Here is a 9,243-nt window from a genome sequence, read left to right as displayed (position 1 = left end):
CCCCCATGGCGGGCGGGGGCCGCTCCCCTCACAAGGCGCCTTACGGGGACGTGGCACTCGCTTCTCCTCTCTCGCCCCCCGCCCGGCTCGGCAGCAGGGAACGCGGGGCATGCCGGGAGCCTCCGCCGCAGCTGCGCGCTCCCGCCACAGCGCCCCCTGGTGGCCGAGCGGACCCCGCCTCAGGCCTGAGGGAGAGGGCGTGGCGCGCCCGGAAGGAGCGTCACTGTCCTTCTGGCAGGATGACGCTATACAGTGGCCGGGGCAGGACAATCCGGCACTCGGGCACTCTCGTAGCTGCACCCCCTCGCGGCGGCCCCAAGGAAGTTGCTGCACCTGGTGAAGGGAGCTAGGGCTCAAAGCTGGTGGTGCCTGTGTGTTAATCTGCTCTGTTTAGTCTGCAAGGTGCAACCCCACTGTTGCCTGCTGACTAACAGAGCTAACTCCCTTTCTCCCGTCCACCCAGCCACCCCCTGCCACAGGCGGTGGGGTCAGCATTGCTGCAGGTCAAGAGCTAAGCCTGCCATGCCAAGCCACCCTGCACAGGAGCAAATGCCTTGGGGAGAGCCTAGGCTGTGATCCCCCCTCGCGCCCTCCCTGGCATCCACCCGCAATCCCAAACCCAGTGCACTGCTTCAAGGGCCCTACCAGCCTTTCCATCGGGACTGGTGCTGTAGTCCAGGCTGTAAACTAGGCTTAGTGTGTGCATGGTGGACACAAGCACATCCTGTTGGCTAGGGTTCAGCACTCTTCCTGCTTCAGGGTGCTACTGTGCGTGCTACTGTAGCGAAAATAGATACTTTTCTCTATGTTTCTTTGTTCCTTGTTTTAGTATTAACCCCTGCATTCTGTAACTTTCCACCCACATGGTACAGGATGGCCCACTACGTATGTCTTATAGATTGCTCAGGTTTTGGTTTGAAATGACCAATCAAAATGTAACACGTCAACTGAAAAAAATGCTAGCTCAATAAAAGCCACGTGCGCTCTTTGTTTAGGGTTGACACTGATCTGAGCAACAAGCTCCTCTGTCGGCCTGCTTGCAAGCAATAAAATAGAGTTGGATCCAGCCTGAAAGTGTGACTCTCTTCTAGAGGTGAATTGGACTAGCCTCCAGGGGATAGAATCAGCAATTTATGCAACACTACCATGGTCTGTGTGCAGCGTGCTACTATGGACCAAAGAGGAGATACGAGAAGGCCCATAACTGTAGCCTATGACGGGAGAGTCTTGAGTTTCCATATCCACTCCACGGATAATTTTGTTTTTTGTCCAATGATTCTTTAATATATAAACAGTCATAGGAACAGGACTTAGAATTGTAACTGTACCCTCTCATAAACCACTTAAAGCCACAGAATCAGTACTTTTTATGCCACTAGATTGCCATGTTACTATCTAACACAAGGACTAAAAAAAAGAAACCACAACTTGGAGACACAAATCTATTTTAAAATGAAGACAGCATGAAATGGTCCTGTCCTGAGCCTCTGACTTTTCTGAGCTAACCCTTTGAGGACAGTCACTGAAATATTTGTATAGATAATCACACCTTGTACTCCAAAATGTGTTGTTATATTTTCATATATTGTGAAATGATGTTTCATATATACATTTTTTATGTTTTTTATATTAACCAAATACAGTTAAAATTGTTATGTGAAAAAGCTACAGAATCACGCTTCTGTTTTGGACTCTTTCCTTCCGGCCCTAGGAATGTTGCACTCCTTTCTCCACAGGTTCAACAGAAAAGTAACAGTAAAATGTAACCAACCGACTACCGGAAATTTCCATTATCTGGAATGTACTGAATGCATTTTCAGTTAGAATAGAACTCAGGCTGTAATACCTATATGCAGACAAATAAGAAATTGATTATGTAGAAATTGTTCATTTATAATAAATGGTAAAATAGCATAAGATGGGAGAATGGGGACAGCTCGTCCCTGCCTTGCTTCTTCCCTAATCCTCCAGCTATATTACATCTTTAGACCGCATGATAAAAATGTGCACAAGTGAACCTTAAATGTTATACTTAACAATGGAAAAGGGCTGGCCAGTTGTTTGGAGGGGAATCAGGAAGCACCACGACACTCTGATATGCATGGGGCTGTCTGGGAGCTGTAGTTTAAGTAAAGGAAGTTATGTATTATCAGTATAGAATCACTTAGATGAAACATGCTGAACAAAAATGACATTTTGGATTAACCTATTTCAAGGCATGCATCACCTTGTACACTTAAACAAGATAATGGAGTAGATTATAATTTAGATGCATCATATGCAGTGACACAGCACAGAGAAATCTGCCTCTGTGTTTGTGCCTTGGTGATTACTTTGAGCACTGTGCATCTAAGATTGGAATCCAGTATTGCGCTGACCCTCTGGCACTATTTTGCTGTACGGACGATGTCATTATTAAGCTTTACATAGTGCTAGGCTTAGCTTTGGCAAGGGCAAGCCTCAAAGCTCCCTGTCTCTGAGATTGGCCTTTTAATTCCTGCACCCCTATTTTATACTGTCCCTCTCCAAATGAGTTTGGACTCCTGGTGGAGAGTTTATTCCTGTGGGGACTGATGTAAGCAGGAGTAATCTGCAGCAAAATAGAACTAGGATTTGAAAACAAGATGGCATTTATCAGTCAAGCAGAATACTTCATTTAAAGGTTCTTAGTTTAGTCTGATGAAACAAAAGTTATTTCAGTCTGTGTTGGTAGGACCTCCTGCTTCCTTTTCACCCTATGTTCCTGAGTCATTTCCTTCTGTGTTTCTGACATTCTGTGCATCCCCACGGCCCACTCAGCTCCTGTGGTCTTCAAAACCCATCAACCCTTTGGGTTTTTGTTATGTTCTGAGATTTTTCCACTCTCTGCTTCCTCAGGGAGTGGGGGAATCTTGCTTCCTCCAGCTTCAGCCAGCCTGCTGTCCTCAGGTGTTTCCACCTGAATACACAGCCATTGTCTCTCCAGGCTTCTCTATTCATACGTAAACAGTCCTTGATAGTGCATGCCTAGGACCAAGACAGGCTGCTCTGACCAACAGCCATGTCTGTGCTCAAGAGAAATTAACTCTTTGATGGCCAGTAGGTAGCAAGTGAGTAAACTGACTCACCCATATTTTACTAAAAGTATTACAAAAGTTCCTGTATTCTTCACAGATTACTCAAAATATTTTAGCCAAGGCACTATTTGGACTGGATATGTTTGAATGTGGTGTTCATAGCACTGCCAAAGCTAAAAAAAGTTGTAAGTGCTTGAGGGTAATCCTTATGCTTCAGTACCAGTAGCGACGTGTAGGGGGTGCATGGGGGTACACGTGCACCCCCTGAGAGCGCTGGTGCACTCCCTGACAGGCTGTGCTCCCTGCTTAGGCAATGCATGGGGGTGGGGGGGGAGGGTGCAGGCAGGAGCACCAGTGTCCCCCTGTGAGCTGCTGGCCAGGGAGTGGGAGCACCTGGATGAAGCGCTGCGGCCACTTCCAGGAGCAGCACAACTGCTTCCCGGTTGATGAGATTGGCCACAGGGGGACCCCCACCTCCAGTCCCTGACTGGTTGCTAGGGAGGCATGTGCCCCCCCTCACTAAGTTGCTCATGTTCAGTACTATGTCAGCAAGGGTCAGGAAGAAATTCACTCCCATGTTTGTTTATTTATTTTTCCATTTATAAAATGTATGTGTTACCTCTGACAGCAGTATAACACAAACATCTAGGTGCCTGCATGAGAAGGGGAGGGCTCACCTTTAACTAAAGCTTTCTGCATTAGCCATTGTTGCTGACAAAATATGGTATGAGATACTTCTCCTGGTCTGTTCTGGTGTGGTGGTTCCTATGTGACACCTTCCCTTATGTTGGGAGCTGAGCACCATCAATCCTGTGGCTTGCTTTCTGGCTTCTTCCTATCCTGAAGCAGGTGCTGGACAGATGCTGTCCTCTTGGTTGACTGATTCTCTGAAGACAACTTCTTGCTTTGTTGGTTCTGTGGCCATTAAGAAGTGGTTGCTGGATACCTGCTGTTGCACGCCCAGCAGGGACTAGCGATGCCCACTGCCTTCCTAGCTCAATAGCTTTTCTCTTTGTGCTTGTGCTCTCATCTGACTGGCTGTTCCTGCTACAATTATTATGATTATTTATATGATTCCAGAACCTTAGGCCCATTCCAGATCAATGTCCCTTGTCCTTACTACTTCTCACTGGTACTTTTCCACAGCAGTGTAACAAAGGTGTGGGGCAACTGAGGCACCAGTCCTGGGTAATGACCCTTGAGAAGGTGGGGTGAAGCACAAAATTCACAGCAGCTGCTTTGCTGGCCTGGGCACTGCCATGCCACCAGCAGAACAGCCACTGACATTGCTCATGTTCGGCTGCTGCTCAGGGTACTCAAGCACTCAGTTACACTCTGCTTTTCCAGACTCCCTCCTCTTTAGCTGTTTCTACCTGCTGCTCCCCTGTTCTGGGTAAGCTAGTCATGCACCTCTGTTCTGCAACTGAAGGATCAAGATTAATGGTCACCTCTATTTGGGCCCCCTCACAAACCATCAGATAATATAGTTGCTTTTCCTAAGCAGACTAGACTCCAAGTCCTGCATGAAGCCAAGTCCAAAGATACCTGCCTTGTACACAGAACCCTCAGAGAACTCAAGCTTTTGGCTTTTCAAGTTGTTTTAAACTTGTGCTCAGGTCAGTTCTTAACACACTTCCTTCCCCTGTTCTTGGTACCAGACTTGACCTTCCCTGTCAGGGAAACCACACATTTTCTGCTCTACTTCAAGATTTCCCAGGTAGGTCTTATCTGAGTGCAAGACCTGAGTGTAGACACAATATACATGTGTGCACTGGGACTCATGCCAGTGTAACTTAAAAGTGAGTTGTGCTACATTAGCGTGAATTGTGTCCACACTTTACACATTTGCATTGTATGGCTATACTGGGGCAGTCTTCCTAGTGCAAACAATGCTGCAAGCAATGGTGAGTTCCTTGGATGGCTGGAAGCCCAGTGATACCTCAAGTAGAAGGTGGCATGGGATGATGTCATAAAGGGTGAAGATGGTTAGCCAGAGGTTTGGAATACCTTTGGTATCCGGCCTGCCTGAGCATAGGATAGAGGGCTAACAAAATGGCACCAAATTAAGAGGGAAGGTAGATACTCAAACTTGCTTACAGGAAGGTCCAAGGTTCTGTGCCTTAAGTGGTAAGGAGTCCAACCAAAGTCCTGGAACGTACAAGTGGAAGTTATATGTGAGCTATCTCACGGTAGCTACTTCTCTTGCGACAGTAATATTTCTTACTCCTTACTGTGTGGGTTACAGCAGCTTAGGTTGGACTCTTACAGAGCCTCATGTCACTTCACTTATATGGCTAGTGCTGTGAAGTCCTGTGAAGTGGAACTTGGTGGCACTGTCCATATGTATGGGGTTACTTGTGTAACATTTGCAGGATCAAACTCTTAGATGCCTCCTGAACTTACTCTAATATTTCCTGGCACACTTCTGAATTTGGTCCTTGGGCTTTCTGAGTAAAGAAAGGCTACAGTTGGCCCTGAGCAAATGGTAGGAAAAATTTAGAAAAAGATAAAGGACATCTCATAGGACACCTATATAAAGTAAAATGCAGCCCTATGTAAAGATACCTGTGTTAGGTCCAACGTGGCTGGCTCTGGAACTAAAAGCACACACCCCTGCTCAGGAGAACTATTAGCTCAGGCAGAGCACTGTGCTGTGGTGGCTGTACTACTTCTGGTACCTGGACTAGTATCTCTGCATGACTTTGCTTTGTGCAGTGTGGACCTGTCAGCATGTTTGGAGAGGGGGTGGGGGAATTGGTATCTCTACATAATACTGCACAGAACCACATAGACCTGTAGTCAAAATCTTTGAGGAGGAGCCTTCTCTGGATGAAGGAATTCTTAGAGGAGACTCAGTTTCATGACTTTGCCTTTGGAGTTGAGGAGCCTGGAATTATGTTGCTGTTGTTAATAAAAAACCCAAACTGCTTCTCAGTAGAATGCTTCTATCTCCTGCCAGGACACTATAAATTCTAGACTGGTTTTAGACCGCACAGTAAATTTCTGTGACAATTCTGTTTGCCCCAGAAATTACAAACAGATAAATGGCTATGGATTCAGAAATAGCAGGCATTTTGTACCTGGAGTTTATGGTGGGTCAGACATAATGATTGCTAATGCATTTCACTGAAGAAATATTAAATGCTTACCTGAAAGCATTGTATGTCTGGTCACTTATAAGATTATCCCTCATCAAAGGTTACTGTAACACCAGTGCTACATTATGCAGAAACACATTGTAAACTACATCTTAAAGGCCCTTCCCAGTGTCATTAAAGATGGGCTAAAAAGGAATTATCAACATTCCCTGGCTTGCTTTGTATATCACCTATTGCCATGAATCACAATGTGAAAACCAGTGACGTCCACGCACTTCCATCTAACATGAGCACAGATTCCAAGCTGGTAGCAGGCACACTGCCAATGCCAATCCATTTTTCATGACAATTCCAAACATCACATTCCTGTTTATTGGGTACAGTCAGAACTGCCACTGCTGAAGTATATGTGATAAAATGGCAGCCAGGACACCAGCAACTGATTTTGGACTGAAATTATGGTTTTGAGAACAACTGGAGCACTATGAGGATGGGGAAGGAAAGGACCCGGAGCGCTGTGAGGACAAGGAAGAAAAGGAATTCTAGCAAGCAGAAACACCTGCTGCACCCAAGTGGTGCTAAAAGAGGACATTGTGCTTAGGAAAGCCTGTTGTGTCCTGAGAAGATGAAGGGACTGTGCTCATTGACGGTGCATACTACCCGCATAGCAGGAGTGGATACGGTGTGAACTTTCTCAGAACTCATCTGTTTCATGCTAGCTGATCAGGCAGTACTACCCAGACCACCTTGAGTCAGCCACGATGCCAAATATCCTTGGGTCTGGGCAGTGCTGTTAGTGGTAGGTGCTGGAATAAAGACATTCTATCTGTTTTTTGTCCAAGTGGGAAAAAGGGATGAATTCTCTTCCCTGCCTGCATCCATTATATCTACCAAATTTTTCTTCCTTAATCATTCAGTATGATAATAAGGCAATACTATGATATAAATATTAACTGTGAATCTCTTTGGAGGCATAAAGTGCATTGCAGCTCTGAGACACCTTCCTCTCAGAAGTGTAAGCTTATTACAACATCCTTACATCTAATCAAGATGCCAGCTGTACCTTACCTCCATTTGGGCTCCTTCCAGCTAGCAAAGATTATGCTAAGGGCTTCCTTGTAATATCCATTACTGTCTGAACTGCAGGCTGAACTAAAATACTGAATTAATTTATGTGGGGGATACCTTTTACCTGATCCAATATTCTACAGGTAAAAGGCTGGTTGATCTGAAATGAAAAAAGAAACATTAAAGATAAACCTTTTAAATTGAATTCCTTCCCCTTCCCCACAACAACGAAGTGAGAAATATACAGGAAAGGACAATGAAAATATCAGCTAATTCCTGAAGACTACAAACTTTATTTGCAGACATTAACTAACACAGCCCTACCTGTTCATTTCTATATGGATCTGAGCATCTGCATTTCAAAAGTAATTAAAGTTAATGAGCTGTGCTTTGTGTTGGAACTGTGAAAACTTAATTGCCATAATTAGTTGTGAAATGGCAAGTGCCTCTACTGGAGTAGCACCCTGTCATCATCCCATAAGAGTAATAATTAATTTCATAAATAAATCAAGGCCCTTATAATATGTTAATAAAATAATGAAGTAGAACCTATACATATGTGCAAATGATGAATTATTAGTTTGGAGATTACATATGATTGACTAAACAAGATGGATGTGAGAGTGGCTGTCTTCAAAACTGTCAAAATTCATTTGTGCCAAAAACCTGCTCCAAATTGTTTGAAATAGATCTGTCTTGTGGTGGAAGAGTGAACGGTGTAATGGTGCAGGCAAGTCTCTTTCAGAGGAGTCATAAACACAGCAGATAAAGAAAAGCAGACCTTCAATCCACCTTAATGACTTGTGAATTATTGGTGCTATGCAAACAGGTATGAAGCAGAAACCAAATCATGTGAAACAGAGGGAGGAGCTACACAAACACTGTGTACAAAATGACCCATTTGACCCAAAGCATTTAGGAGCTCAGACAGCTAGAAAATGATGATTTATTATAGAAAAGAGCCTGGAGTTGAATACAGACAAATAGGCCAGAACCAAAACTTGCCTGGAGAACTTTAAATCTATAAAGATAGCCATTTTATTGGGTGTTGTAAATCTATTCCTACCGTAGGCACCAGGCAGAGCAAGGACAGCTCCTTAGTACCCCTCTTTCAGCTGCCACAAAGCCCCAGCGACCAGATCCATGGTAGTGTTCCTTAGCATATGAATCAAAACTTGTGGCAGAGGTGATATCTTTTATTAGACCAACTAGATATTTGCAAACAAATTTTCTTTATTTGCAAGCTTTTGGGCACAGGTGCCCTTCATCAGGCACAGAAGATTGCAAAGACTGTAAAAATTCTCCTAGGTAGAAATGATAATGCATATTTCACAAAAGTTCTGAAAGATTGGTACAGTCTCCTGTTTGGAACAGTTCATTTTGTGCAGATTAGGCTCAGAGAAAAGTTGGAAAAGTCTTTTTACCTTGAAGTTGTCTGGTGGTAAGCAGGATGTAGAGTCATATTTCCTTCTGGTTATGATGTTTCATATTTCACAGAAGAATGGAAAGATGGAATACTCTTCTGGGCAGGAATCTCTTTAGTGGAGAGGTATCTCTATGCTCTATTACTATGCAAATTAGCTTGAATAAAGGCAGGAGCAGGGTATCAGGTTTCAGGTGGTAAATTTTGCTTCCTTCTCGTAAAATTATGAAGTTTTCATTTTAAAAAGCAGCTAAAATTCAATATCTTCCATGTGTCAGGTACCCAGGGTGTGGCTGTATTGGTCTAGAGGAAAAAGGAATCAAAACTTGTGGCAGAGGTGATGTCTCTTATGAGATCTAGATATTTGCACAAAAAAAAAAAAAGAATTTTCATTTGTACCTAGGAGAACTTTTACAATCTTTGCTATTTCCTATGCCTGATGAAGGGTGCCTGGGCCCAAAAGATTGAAAATAAAGAATTTTTTTGCAAATATCTAGTTCAGGGGTCAGCAACCCCTTTTTGCTCGGCACACCACCGCCGGCCCGGGCTCTAAGCAGTTGCTGCCAGCCACGGAGCCCAGGCTGCTCCCAGCAGGCAG

General features: G+C 44.3%; 1 protein-coding gene across 2 annotated transcripts in view; it reads right to left on the bottom strand.

The window, feature by feature from the left end:
- Positions 1 to 111, bottom strand: part of GORASP2 (golgi reassembly stacking protein 2) — a 43,045-nt gene extending 42,934 nt beyond the window's left edge. Inside the window, exon 1 of one of the 2 annotated variants that reach the window (XM_019522787.1) lies at positions 14 to 111. The gene's annotated coding sequence lies outside the window, so the exon portion shown is untranslated. Of the gene's footprint in view, positions 1 to 9 lie in introns of both variants that reach the window. The other variant, XM_019522786.1, reaches the window with a different exon arrangement.
- Between the last annotated feature and the right edge of the window lie 9,132 nt (positions 112 to 9,243).

This window comes from Gavialis gangeticus, unplaced genomic scaffold, assembly GCF_001723915.1.
Source record: "Gavialis gangeticus isolate Ggan-Ray unplaced genomic scaffold, GavGan_comp1, whole genome shotgun sequence".
Taxonomy (NCBI): domain Eukaryota; kingdom Metazoa; phylum Chordata; order Crocodylia; family Gavialidae; genus Gavialis; species Gavialis gangeticus.
The sequence above is the reverse complement of the archived record's forward strand: the minus strand, read 5'-3'. Positions and strand labels throughout refer to the sequence as shown.